Here is a 15,462-nt window from a genome sequence, read left to right as displayed (position 1 = left end):
GGTCTCGCTTATCCTAGGGAGACCTTTCCTGGCTACCGAGAAAGCAATGATTGATGTCCAACAAGGACAACTCAGCCTTAGGATACAAGATGAAGAGATAATTTTTAAAATGTCTAATGCTATGAAACATGCACCCTCTAGTGATGATTCTTGTTTTATGATTGATGCCATTGAATTGACAATTGATGAATGCTTCCAGGTAAGTAGAATAACTGATCCTCTTGAACTCTACCTCCAGCAGGGAGAACTTGAAGAAGGAGAAAATGAAGAAATAAACCTCATGATAACATACCTGAATGATAAGCCTCAATTCAAGGGAAAGGGGTTTCTTAAATTAGAGAACTTAGGCAATTTTCCTGGAACATCAGGTAAGCAATCACCCCAAGAACCCCCCACCCTTGAACTGAAGCAATTACCATCCCATTTAGAGTATGCTTTCCATGAGGAACCATCAGATCTCCCCGTGATAATTTCCGCAGGACTGAATCCCTTACAAAGAGAAAAAGTATTAAGAGTGTTGCGGGAACACAAAAATGCTATAGCTTGGAAAGTAGAAGATATCAAAGGCATTAATCCATCAATCTGCACTCACAGAATTTTGAAAAAGGCGCTTGAACCCCAATATGAAAGAAGTGGTAAAGGCTGAAATAATTAAGTTGTTAGATGCTAGGATCATTTATCCAATTTCTGATAGTTCTTGGGTAAGCCCTGTGCAAATTGTGCCCAAGAAAGGGGGTATGACTATTGTTCCAAATGAGAAAAATGAACTCATCCCTACTAGAACCGTCACCGGATGGTGTGTGTGTATTGACTATAGAAAATTAAATGAAGCCACCCGGAAGGACCATTTCCCTCTCCCATTTATGAACCAAATGTTGGAGAGGCTAGCCGGGCATGAGTATTATTGTTTCTTGGATGGATATTCAGGGTATAACCAGATACCAATTGCACCAGATGATCAAGAAAAGACCACTTTTACTTGCCCATATGGAACCTTTGCATACCGAATGATACCCTTTAGGTTATGCAATGCCCCAGCAACCTTTCTGAAAGAATGGTAGGATCCATCTAATGGACGCCATAAAGGTTGCGGAATGGGTGAGCGAATTTCAAAAATTTTCTGCCTTCTCCCAACTAGGAATCATATTCCCTAAATTTAGAATACAATATTCAAGGATCCTACTTGAACCATAATCAAACCAGATCTGTACCAAAAGACAAATGGGAGGAATATACCTGATCCGGAGAAGCACTATCTCCTAAAGTTGGTGTTCACGCCCAAAAGGTACTCCAAGATCCGTTCCTGCTGAAGATGGCACAGCTGTGGATGGAACAGAACCAGCAGGGTGCGTCCTACACACTGGATCCTTCACAAGAATCTTCTAGAAGTACTAAACACTGAATCTTTTTCAGTCTTTCTTGCAAAATTGATGTCAAGAACAGATTTCTTGACCTTTTTTTTTCTGCAAAGATCTAATCTTGCAAAAATAGATGGCGGGGGCAGGAGAAGAACTCCAAAGGCGAAAAAGTTGAACTGCTTCTTCTTTTTTTTCTAGAGTATCAGATCTGATCTCAATTCGCAGGAACCTTTCTTGCGATTTCTCTTGGTTCGAAAACTATTGTATTTCTCCCTTTCTTGGTTAGGGTTTCTCCTCCTTTCTTCTTGATTAAGAAACCTCCTAATTAGGAGTTATCCTAATCCAAATCAGTATTTGGATAGGGGATAATCTTAATCCTATCTGCAGATAAAGTTAGCTTGCTCCTGATCTTATCAGAAGGTTACCAGATTCAAAGCTAATTTGAATTTGGTCTCCAAGAGTGGATAAGGCTAAAGGCCCAATCCTTTTACTAACATTAATCTCAGATTCACCCCAAGGATGGGTGATCATATCAGCCCACCTCGAAATGGGCTTCTGGCCCATTAAGTGTTCAGTGTCTAATTACTTTCCAATCTGCTGCCCAGTTGGGCTTCTTTGTATGGCGTGGGAACCAAGCATTGATCTACACACCAGCAACATGGGTTCGGCCCAGCCTTTATATACAAGGCCCAGCCGAATTCATTGAAAAACTCAAAGAAACCCTTGAGTCCATCATCTGGACCCTATGGGCCCAACACTTACATTAAGTGGTCCCTGGGCCAAGCCATCTTATAAAAACCCAGGGAATGTGGGCAGGTGCAAGATTAGCCCATCAGGTATTATCCTCAATGGTCTTACACTTAACCTCTCAGCCCTTAATGATCAAGCACTGCCCCACAAGAGAGGACCTCTCCCTCGGTTGCAAGGAACAGTGCCGCACTCTCCTCTCACATGGATCCTGGGAATTAAAACCATTTGCAAACAATTTGAAACCGTACATATATATATAAATATATTAATTTTGCAAAACAAAATTCCAACGATTGAAATCAACTGTCGGTAGTTTGGTTTCCATTAGAGAGAGTGCATTCCCGATCATTACCCTTTGTCCGATAAAGTGGTTGATTCTGTCACTATGACCACCCACTCAGATGAATTCTCAAACTGCCCAAACATACCCAGGTTTTGATCCCCGCTAAGGATCTCACTGATTTGCATATCAAAGGCAACCTGATCCAACACCTAGTGAAGTGTCATAATCGAGTCTAGGGGTCAGGTGTAACTTTCCAGTTTTGCCCATCTATCTCCAAGGTCCATGGCAAGACTGGAAATCTGGTCCAGTTCAAGGATTCAAGTAATCCCATACTGCATGTGCCTTGGGTCTTACCCTGGTGGCTGAGACAGGCCATCCCAACACTTCGTGGCACTCCAGTATCAGCCTTGGCAGGATAAATCTCCCCAGACATATCCAACGGCTGTGAACATTTAAAACTAACACGAGTCTCTATAAATGTCCAGTTTTAGGGTTTTACACAGAATTAAACTAAACAACATGAATCAAATTGCACTTTATTTATTTCCACTAAATAACAAAAGTACATCAAATCAGATTGAAGCTAAGGGCATTCATAAACTGTCTAACAGCTCCCACTTGCACTTAGGTCCAATCTGGTATAAGCCGGAGTCCCATACTTTCCATGTGTTTCTCAAACACATTCTGTGTCAGTGGCTTAGTCAATGGGTCTGCCACATTATCCACTGATGCTACCTTCTGAATCAGGACGTCCCCTCTACCAACGATCTCCCACAGTACATGGTACTTTCTCTCGATATGCTTTGACTTCGAGTGAGCCCGAGGCTCTTTTGCCTGGGCGATCGCTCAATTGTTGTCACAAAACAACGGGATGCGAGATGTGCTGGATGGAATCGCTCCCAATTCGTGTATGAACTTCTTCATCCACACGGCTTCCTTGGCAGCTTCACTTGCGGCAATGTACTCGGCCTTGGTTGTGAAGTCTACGGTGGACCCCTGTTTGCTGCTTTTCCAGCAAACAGCACACGATCCTATCATGAAAACATACCCAGATGTAGACTTTCTATCATCTGGATCTGACTGGAAATCGGCATCGGTATACCGTAGAACTTGCAGTGAACTACCATCGAATACCAGACAAAACTCTTTTGTCCTTCGAAGATATTTGAGTATGTTCTTCACAGCAGTCCAATGCTCCTACCTTGGGTTTGCTTGGAATCTTCTTACCACACTCACCGCCTGAGCAATGTCCGAGCGAGTGCACAGCATGGCATACATGATGCTCCCTACGGTTGACACAAGTTTCGATGTTACCTTTCTTAGATTCCAGGTAGGCAGGACAATTCCTCTTCCAATGGCCGGTCTGCTTGCAGAAGTGATAGACATCAGATGCCTTGTTCTTCTTCTGCTTCTTAGGTTTGGCAGCCTTCTTCAGAGGCTTCTTTGCCTTTCTCTTTTTCTTGCCCGATTTGTTAGCTTCAACAAGCATAACCACAGGCTCATCCTTCTTGAGTAGATCCTCGGCTCTCTACAACATATTGCTGAGTTCCTGGACGCTGACATTCAGCTTATTCATATTGTAGTTCATTGTGAATGCATTGAAGGAAGAGGGCAAAGAATTGAGGATGGCATCCACTTGCGTGCCAAGATCTAGCCCGGATCCAAGAGCTTCAAGTTCGTTAATGTATCCCATCATCCGAAGACAATGGTCATGAACTTTCTGCCTTTTGGTCATCTGCGCGGTCATGAACAATTTCAAGACCTTCTGTCGAGTAGAACGGTTCTGCTCTTCATACATTGTTCTTAGACTGTCCAATATGTCCTTGGCTAGTTCGATCTGATTGAACTGCCTCTGTCTTGAGTTGTATAATGAGGCAATGACAAAGCAGCGGGATAGGGAGTTCTTATCCTCCCACTCTTGGTACTCCCTCCTACGGGCCTCAGAAGCCCTATCACCTGGACGTTTCGGGGCAGGATTTTTCACCACCTTGTCTAACATTTCGGAAGTTAGGACCAGCATAAGATTTCTGTACCAGTCGGCATAGTTTGGGCCCTTAAGCTTGTTATCATCTAGAAGCTTTGCAAATTGACCGTTTGCCATGTTCTGATAAAATAGCAAAATCATTAGTCCACAACCTTAGTTTGATTCATGTTACCTACATAGATATGGCTTTTAATCAATGTTCCATTCCCATTTGTTCATCTCTGAGATTTCCCTCCTTTCTCAGTGACTGAGACGACGAAATGTCTCTGAAAATGTGGCAAATCACATGGGGTGCGTGAATCCAACTATTTCAGCTGCATAACCCCACCACCTTTCTATGACGGATCATATCCACTCATCAAATGAGTTTCCTTTTGGCCTCTGTTAGATAAGGTTCAGAGCCATTTTCAGGTAAACCTTTCTGTCCAGTGAGTGCACACCCATCATATTCACATTATGCCAAGGTACCGTGAGAGAGTTCTCATTTTCTGGTGAAGCCCCTCCCACATCGGTCTATGACGCCCCTATCATCTTATGAAACACTCTAATAGATCCAATAGCAAATGGATAGCCCAATTTTATGGTGCGTTTCCTCATTACTGAAGGACCCATCATTGTGCTAATGACGGAAGGCCTTTAGAGAGTCCATCATATGGGTCTCCCTATCACATGCATTCATATTTGCTGGAGGGAACAAAAATACGCCCTAGTTTTAATTTAGGTCAAACCAGAGTGGCTCCCACTGACTTTCATAAAGTCAGATTTCTGGTGGGCCTTAATCGGCTAGGAGTTTCGTACGCATCCCTTTTCAGGGTTGTGGGGCCCACCAAGCAAAGAGGGGTCATCCAATGACCTTGAAGGACACCATGGCAATGATGTGCATTCAGCCATGGTGTGCGCAAGAGCCACTAACGAGTCTTCATGGGCCAAGTACTTATGGCCCATGGTCGCAACACATCAAACATCCAAACATCACATGTAAAGGAGAAATTGATCCAATCAATTAACTACTGTAAAGTCCATTGAATAGCCCATTTAAAATCTAAGTCATTAACAATTAATGACTACTAGGTCTATGGGCTGAATCGCAGTAGCAGTTCGGCCCATACAGCTTATCTCAAAGTAATGGGCCTTTTGCAGTTATAACCCTTTAAAACTGGGCTTTACAGGTGGGCCGAATTAATCCCTATAATTGAACATCAGATTTGGAACAGCAAGTGTGAGAAATACAGACTGAAAAACAGTCCCTATCGAACCCTAGATTCGGTCCAAACAGTTTTGGTCCAATCTAGTCCGAGAGGATCCAAAGCTGATTTTCAATTCAAGAATTAATTCATGAAAGATTTGAAATTAATAATTTTGATTTCAAACAATCACAAATCAAACTATGGACTATTCGCACCACCTGCAAAACAGAGGTTAATCACAAGGGTTGCAGTTTCACAAACTGCAAATCGCAGAAAGCGATTTCTCCAACTGCAAATCTTCAGTGCCGCCTTCTTCTTCCTTCTTCTTTAATCAAGAAAAATAATAGAAATCCTATTTCTATTAATTACATTCTTGATCAAATCCTATACATTCAGTCTAAAAATAAAAAAATATTTACAAACCGAATTAAATGAAATAAATAAACAGAAAGAAAAAGGGTGCGCAGACTATCTGCGCCAAATCTGCATTGCAATCTCTAGGTTCGAACAGTCCATTAAATCAAAATAAATAAAGAACAATTCTAAATAAATTTTGGATTTAAGAAAAATTAATTTTGGATCAATCGCCCTTAACAAAAAACAGTTTCTTGAAAAAAGAAAATAATCTGCGCAAATCTTGAAAGAACACCTTCTATCCATCTGCGTAGGGTCAGATATGATTTTCTTTTGGTTCAAGATTCGAACCTGTGGCTCTGATACCACTGAAAGAATGGTAGGATCCATCTAATGGACGCCATAAAGGTTGCGGAATGGGTGGGCGAATTTCAAAAATTTCCTACCTTCTCCCAACTAGGAATCATATTCCCTAAATTTAGAATACAATATTCAAGGATCCTACTTGAACCATAATCAAACCAGATCTGTACCAAAAGACAAATGGGAGGAATATACCTGATCCGGAGAAGCACTATCTCCCAAAGTTGGTGTTCACGCCCAAAGAGTACTCCAAGATCCGTTCCTGCTGAAGATGACACAGCTGTGGATGGAACAGAAGCAGCAGGGTGCGTCCTACACACTGGATCCTTCACAAGAATCCTCTGGAATTACTAAAACTGAATCTTTTTTAGTCTTTTTGCAAGACTGATGTCAAGAACAGATTTCTTGACCTTTTTTTTTCTGCAAAGATCTAATCTTGCAAAAATAGATGGCGGCGGCAGGAGGAGAACTCCAAAGGCGAAAAAGCTGAACTGCTTCTTCTTTCTTTTTCTGGAGTATCAGATCTGATCTCAATTCGTAGGAACCTTTCTTGCGATTTCTCTTGGTTCGAAAACTATTGTATTTCTCCCTTTCTTGGTTAGGGTTTCTCCTCCTTTCTTCTTGATTAAGAAACCTCCTAATTAGGAGTTATCCCAATCCAAATCAGTATTTGGATAGGGGATAATCTTAATCCTATCTGCAGATAAAGTTAGCTTGCTCCTGATCTTATCAGGAGCTTACCAGATTCAAATCTAATTTGAATTTGGTCTCCAAGAGTGGATAAGGCTAAAGGCCCAATCCTTTTACTAACATTAATCTCAGATTCGCCCCAAGGATGGGTGATCATATCAGCCCACCTCGAAATGGGCTTCTGCCCCATTAAGTGTTCAGTGTCTAATTACTTTCCAATCTGCTGCCCAGTTGGGCATCTTTGTATGGCATGGGACCCAAGCATTGATCTACACACCAGCCACATGGGTTCGTCCCAGCCTTTAATACAAGGCCCAACCGAATTCACTAAAAAACTCAATGAACCCCTTGAGTCCATCATATGGACCCTATGGGCCCAACACTTACACTAAGTTGTCCATGGGCCAAGCCATCTTATAAAAACCCAGGGACTGTGGGCAGGTGCAAGATTAGCCCATCAGGTATTATCCTCAATGGTCTTACACTTAACCTCTCAGCCCTTAATGATCAAGCACTGCCCAACAAGAGAGGACCTCTCCCTCGGTTGCAAGGAACAGTGTCGCACTGTCCTCTCACATGGATCCCGGGAATTAAAACCATTTGCAAACAATTTGAAATCGTACATATATATATAAATATATTAATTTTGCAAAACAAAATTCCTACGATTGAAATCAACTGCCGGCAGTTTGGTTTCCATCAGAGAGAGTGCATTCCCGATCATTACCCTTTGTCCGACAAAGTGGCTGATTCTGTCACTATGACCACCCACTCAGATTAATTCTCAAACTGCCCCAACATACCCAGGTTTTGATCCCCGCTAAGGATCTCACTGATTTGCATATCAAAGGTAGCCTGATCCAACACCTAGTGAAGTGTCATAATCGAGTCTAGGGGTCAAGTGTAACTTTCCAATTTTGCCCATCTATCTCCAAGGTCCAGGGCAAGACTAGAAATCTGGTCCGGTTCAAGGATTCAAGTAATCCCATACTGCATGTGCCTCGGGTCTTACCCTGGTGGCTGAGACAGGCCATCCCAACACTTGGTGGCACACAAGTATCAGCCTTGGCAGGATAAATCTCCCCAGACTTATCCAACGGTTGTGAACATTTAAAACTAACACGAGTCTCTATAAATGTTCAGTTTTTGGGTTTTACACAGAATTAAACCAAACAACATGAATCAAACATGCACTTTATTTATTTCCACTAAATAACAAAAGTACATCAAATCAGATTGAAGCTAAGGGCATACATAAACTGTCTAACACTTTCAGCGATGTATGATGTCTATATTTTTTGATATGGTTGAAAAAATTATTGAGAACTTTATGGATGATTTTTCATTTTTTGGCTCTTCGTTTGATGCATGTTTGAATAATCTAGAACAGGTGCTTACTAGATGCAAAGAAACACATCTTGTGTTGAATTGGGAGAAATGTCATTTTATGGTGCAAGAAGGCATAGTGCTTGGACACAAGATCTCTCACAGAGGTATTGAAGTCGACAAGGCCAAGGTGGAGGCAATTGAAAAACTGCCACCCCCAACATCTATTCGTTCATTGAGAAGTTTCTTAGGACATGTCGGATTCTATAGGAGGTTTATTAAGGATTTCTCAAAAATTGCCAAGCCATTATCTACCTTGCTTCAAAAAGAAGTGACTTTTGAATTTTCAACTGAATGACTTCATGCTTTCAACATCTTGAAAGACAAATTGATCCATGCACCTATCATGGTAGCACCAGATTGGACCCTCCCATTTGAATTAATGTGTGATGTGAGTGATTCTGCTATAGGAGCTATTTTAGGACAAAGAATGAACAAACATTTTCAGCCAATTTACTATGCTAGCAGAACCTTGATTGGACCCCAACTCAATTACACCACCACAGAAAAGGAGCTTCTAGCAGTAATATTTGCACTTGACAAGTTTCATTCATATCTGATATTATCCAAGGTTGTTGTCTACACAGATCACTCAGCATTAAGGCACTTGCTTACCAAGCAAAACTCAAAACCAAGACTGATCAGGTGGATCCTTTTATTGCAAGAGTTTGACATTGAGATTAGAGACATGAAGGGTGCTGCAAACCTGGCTACTGACTATCTCTCCCGGTTAGACAAGGTAAGCTCAAAAGAGGAGATAACGAACAACATTCAAGAAGAATTTTCGGATGAGCAGCTGTACTCAAAACAGAAATACTCATATCCTTGGTATGCTGATTTTGCTAATTATCTAGCTACACAAGTCCTTCCTCCTAACCTTTCATATCAACAGAAAAAGAAATTCCTTTCTGATGTAAAATACTATCTGTTGGAGGAACCCTTTTTGTATAAATTGTGTGCAGATCAGATCATAAGGAGACGTGTCCCTGAGGAGGAGATGGAGTCGGTACTCCAATTTTGCCATGATAAAGAAGCAGGAGGACATTTTGGAGCTAGTCGCACTGCAGCCAAGGTTTTGCAATCAGGTTTTTATTGGCTCATACTTTTCAAAGATGCCCATAGGTATGTGTCCACATGTGACAAATGCCAAAAATCGGGAAACATTTCCCGACGGAATGAAATGCCCCTTTCCAATATTTTGATATGTGAAATCTTTGATGTTTGGGGTATAGATTTCATGGGACCTTTTCCGAATTCTTTTGGGAATATGTACATCCTCGTTGCAGTTGACTATGTATCCAAATGGGTAGAAGCCATAGCTTTACCCACAAATGACTCAAGAAGGGTGTTACACTTCCTAAAGAAGCTATTCTCCTGATTTGGCACTCCACGAGCTATAATTAGTGATAGGGGAACTCACTTCTGCAATAGCCAATTTGAGAGGTTAATGCAGAAATATGGAATTACACATAAATTAACTACCCCTTATCACCCTCAAACTAGTGGCCAAGTGGAGTTGGCTATTAGGGAACTCAAAAGAATTCTGGAAAAGACCATAGCATATGCCATAAAAGATTGGTCCATCAAATTAGATGATGCATTATGGGCATACAGAACTGCATTTAAGACACCCATTGGCATGTCCCCCTACAGATTGGTCTTTGGTAAAGCATGTCATTTACCAGTTGAATTAGAACACAAGGCCTATTGGGCTCTTAAATTCTTAAATTTTGACATTCAGACCACAGGGGCTAAAAGGTGGTTGCAATTGAATGAATTGGATGAATTCAGACTTGCCGCCTATGAGAATGCCAAAGTTTATAAAAAAAGAATAAAAAACTGGCATGATAAGAACTTGCTGAGACGGGACTTTTATGTAGGCCAACATGTATTGTTATATAATTCCTGTCTCCGCTTGTTTCTAGGTAAGCTGAGATCCAGGTGGTCTGGACCCTTTACCATTTCACAGGTTTTTCCCCATGGGGCTATAGAACTCACCCACCCGGTTCAGGGCACGTTTAAAGTAAATGGTCAGCGCCTGAAACCATATTTAATGGGCGGTACTGTACCCCCTCCATCCACTATTTATCTTGATAACCAATAATCTTTTATGCTTGCTCATGAACGGGTTAAGGCAACTTTTTGTCATTTATCTTTTTAGAATATTAGTTAGTAAAACAAAGTTCTTTTTCTCCAAATTCCAATTCTTTAAGGACTCAGTTCATCCTTTTCTTCAGTTTGCTCTAGCAAGTGTGATTCCCTAACACTACGAACATTGAGGACAATGTTCATCTTAAGTGTGGGGGAGTGAGCCCGAGGCTAGGGTATGGGGGCTGAAACCATGCACCTCATTCACCCCAACACATATATGCAAACAATGACAACAAAAAAAAAAGGCTAGAACTCCTCAAGTTCATTACTATCTATTTGATGATTTTTAAGAAGGAATTCAATAAGTTAAGGGAGACTGATGTACTTGTTAAGTTTTTATTCTTGTGAATGACCCAATTTGATATATGCATGAGAAAAGGAGAGCTGAATATGCCTTTTAGCATGACTAGCCCTAACTATCTTCATGTGTATGGAAGCCCTTGATTTCATGGTTAATGGTCAAGAGAGCTAGTGCACATCTGAAGTGCGGATTCTTGAGGTTCAATAATTGCATAGAAAAGCCTAAATTGACTCCGCTATTTTGAGATGAATAGTAAAACTAGCAGCTCAGAACATGAGTCCTATTTACCTACCTCAAGTAAGTGACTAGTGTGAGATGGAGCATAAGATGCACTCACACCAAAAAAAAAAAAGGGAGAGAAAAGTGTGTGAGATGGAGCATAAAATGCACTCACACCGAAAAAAAGAAGAAGAAAAGGGTGAGATGGAGCATAAGATGCACTCACCCTTAGAAATAAGTAATTGTGGTGACAACTGAGGTTCAAAGGGGCACTCTAAAGTTGAACTCTCATTGAGATTTAGTTATAGATGTGAAACGTAGTGAAATTTGATTATTAACCTTGACAACTAAGGAGCTGATTTATATATGAATTAAGAGTGAAGGGTAGACTATGATGAAATTCATATTCTCCTTTCCTTGGATCTTATACTTATGTTAAATGGTAAATTACAAGAATAAGAGCTGAGCACTTATAAAAGTTCCCCGACTACTCAATGCATTTCTATCTTAAAATATTCACCAGGTAAATGGTGAGAACAAAAGGGGGGCAACGTTCAGTTTATGGCTGATGTCTTTGCTTGAGGACAAGCAAAAGCTTAAGTGTGGGGGTATTTAATGAACCTACAATTTATCTATAATTTTTTGAGGACTTTAGCATGGATTTTTATGCCAATTTTATTAATTTTTGCCTTAATTTAGCTTAAAGCTAAGAATAAGTTTCAGGGGTAATTAATCCAAGAAAATGAAGGAAAAAGGCAAGAAAAGAAGGTTCAAAAAGATCAAATTCGGCCCAACCCGGTTGTGGAAGCAAGAGAAAGCACTTCGGCCCAAGAAGAGCAAGTGAATTCCTTGAAAAAACCCAAGAAAAGAAAGCCTATCTAAGAATAGAATTCGGCCCAACAAGGAAGGCCCATTCTCAGCCCAAAAGAGCAGCTCAATATATAGCTATCATGTGTTAAGAGAGATCCTAAGTGCAGCCCAAATAGTAGCCCTTAGGAGGATTTCAAGAGAGCTTTAGAAAGTTCAAGAAAGGGGTGTAATACACCCCATTCTAGAGGCTTCAAGAAGGGGCAAGAGCCCCCTTGAAAAACTATATAAGGAGGCCTCTAGGAAGTGAAAGAGGTGTTCAATTGCTGGAGAGGAAGGCTCTCCCACTCTTAGAGGTTTGGCCACCTTGAGAGAAGAGAAGAGAAGAAGGTTAGGCGCAAGGAAGAAGAAGAAGAAGGGTTGAAGGAAGTTCAAGGCAACCAAACTAGAAGAGAAGGTGAGTTCGAAATTGGGGGTTTGTGATTTAAAGATCATTTATAATAACTCAATTGTAGTTTCATTCTCCTTTAATTTGAATTCTGTTTCTTTGTTATATTTTCTTTCTTCTTTCTCCTTCTTTCATTCTTCCTTGATGTATTTGAGCTTGCAAAATTTCAGTTCAGCAATCTAATTCTTTTTTATTCATTCGAATGGTCATGAATTGTATTTGGAGTTTCTTGAATAAGGGTGTTATTGTAGATTAATTCGGCCAACTAACTTTCAAAACTCAAATCTGAGATTGCAAGGTCAGAATTGCTTGAAAGAGAATTTAGATCTGCAATTTTCAGATTGGCCGAATGGATCTAAAGCTTAGAATTCCTAGAGTGCTTGAGAGAGACTCTAGGAATTCTGATCTACTATTCAAGAACTAAATTGGATGCAAGATTAGAGATAACTTGCACAATTCAGTTGGTGATCAATTCAATTTTGAATTGATGCCTTAGAAGTGTTTGAAGAAATGCATGCATGGGGATTAGATTCTTGTTAGAGATAGAAGAATTGTCACTGATGCATAGGATGAACATGCGCTTGAGAGAGGCTGTTCATGACCTTGGGGTTTCACCAAACCAAGGCTCAATTATGATTTATTCGAATGATCAAAATTGATAGATTGCTAAATTCTGAGATTGACATTTACTGCTTACTCTTCTAACCTGATTTGAAGGCAATTGGACCAATGATTTAGATAAATTTTAATTTAGGATTCTTTTAGCTTTCATTAATGTTTTGATTTATTTGTTAATCAGATAAGAAGTACTCAATTTAGTATTGATATTTGTTTCCTAAATCCTCATGGGAACGATACTTCACTCACTACTTTATTACTTGAACGGCTAGTGCACTTGCTAGTGTCACAATGATCCACACATCACCTAGCAAGAAACAAAGCAATTCATGATAAGAGAATTAAAGCAAACAAAGCAAAATAAATAACTCTTGAATTCACCCATGGTGTTGAGATCTCCTCTTCTTGTCGCCACCTTCTTTTTGAGATTTCTTGAATTCTTGATCTTCTTCCCTCTGTTTCTTGACTTCTTTTCTCCTCTCTTGGCTGATTTCTCAATGCAATTCATGATCCCCTTCAGAGTTTGAGTGATTCCTCCAGCTAGTCCACCCCCCCCTTTATATAGCTTAAAGGGGAGGGAGTGGTCTCCTACTTCCTCTTGAAGTTTATCTTACAAGAATAGAAAGTCCTATTCTAATCCTACTCTTATCTCTTTATTTAATTAATTCAATCCCTTTATCTTTCTAAGATTATATCAAGAATTTAGATCTGGAAGGACTCATCTCAGTTTCTTGTTCTTGGATTCGTATTAAACCTCTTCTGCGAATTGGGCTTCAGCCAGGCTTTTCTACAAGTTGGGCTTCAGCTGGGGATTGGGCCTTCCTACGAATTTTCCCTAACTTTGGGCCCAGATTTAACTTTGATACAGTTTGAATCTGCGAAATCCCAAAACATGAAAGTTGTGGATTTTTCTCTTATCTTTCCAGTGGGTCTTGAATCAGTCCAATCAGAGTTCGGATACGAAAGTTAGACCTAGATTACTGAATGATGTTGAAACTATGAAAAATCATCCGATTTGTCTTTCTTTGCTCCTTATGCTTTCTTTCATGCCCTGAACCAAAATACAAGAAATATGAGTCTAATTAAGTACTAATTCAGTATAAAAGACAGATTATTAGGGGATAAAATATGATAGATTTTATTCTCATCACTTATCATCAGCCCGAACCAAAATCCAATTTGGAGGAACTGATGACAAAATTTATAGCAAGTGGGGAAACCAGGTTCCAGAACCAGGAAGCCTCAATCAAGAACCTGAAAAACCAAGTAGGGCAATTGGCACAATTAATCTCTTCCAGACTACTGGGAACTCTTCCAAGCAACACTAAAGTGAATCCACGCGAGCAGGTACAAGCTATTACCTTAAGTAGTGGAAAAGAGTTGCCCAAGATAGAAAAGAATAATAGGGCTGAACCCAAGGCAAAAACAAGCCTTGGGACCGGACAACAGAAGAAGGAATGACCTGAAGTACAACAAGGGATGCACCAGCAGCCACAAGTTCCATTCCCTAACAGGCTAAAGCAACAGAAAATGGAGAAGGAATTTGGTAAGTTTCTTGAAATATTTAAAAGTTTACACACTAATATTCCTTTTGCTGATGCTTTAGCCTAGATGCCACACTATGCAAAGTTTTTGAAGGAATTATTGGCAAGCAAAAAGAGACTGGGAGATGTGATTATAGTTGCTTTGAATGAAGAATGTTCTGCCATGCTTCTCAACAAGCTACCTCAGAAACTCAAAGATCCAGAGAATTTCACTATTCCTTTTACAATAGGCAATTTAAAATTTGAGAAAGCTTTATCTGACCTGGGAGCTAGCATTAATTTAATGCCATTTTCTATCTTCAACAAATTGGTATTGGGGGAACCCCAATCCACTAGAGTGGCATTACAATTGGCTGATAGATCCATTAGACATCCTAGGGGGATCATAGAAGATGTCTTAATTAAAGTTGACAAATTCATTTTTCCAGTTGATTTCATTGTGTTAGACATGCAAGAAGATGTGGAGGTCCCACTTATCCTAGGGAGGCCCTTCCTGACTACCGAAAAAGCAATGTTTGATGTCCAACAAGGACAAACTCATCCTTAGGATACAAGATGAGGAGATAATTTTTAAAATGTCTGATGCTATGAAACATGCAACCTCTAGTGATGATTCTTGTTATATGATTGATGCCATTGATATGACAATTGATGAATGCTTCTAGGTAAGTAGGATGGCTGATCCTCTTGAACTCTGCCTCTAGCAAGGAGAATTTGAAAAAGGAGAAAATGAAGAAATAAAACTCATGATAGCATATCTGAATGATAAGCCTCAATTCAAGGGAAAGAGGTTTCTCAAATTGGAGAATTTAGGCAAATTGCCTGGACCATCAAGTGAGCCATCACCCAAGAACCTCCCACCCTTGAACTGAAGCAATTACCTTCTCATTTAGAGTATGCTTTCCTTGAGGAACCATCAACTCTCCTCATAATAATTTCCACATCACTGAATCCATTACAAAAAGAAGAGTTATTAAGAGTGTTATGGGAACACAAAAATGCTATAGCATGGAAGGTAG

Source organism: Nelumbo lutea, chromosome 1 (assembly GCF_056320005.1).
Source record: "Nelumbo lutea isolate HS-2025 chromosome 1, American lotus-T2T, whole genome shotgun sequence".
In the NCBI taxonomy this organism is placed as follows: Eukaryota; Viridiplantae; Streptophyta; class Magnoliopsida; order Proteales; family Nelumbonaceae; genus Nelumbo; species Nelumbo lutea.
This window is presented reverse-complemented; position numbering follows the sequence as displayed.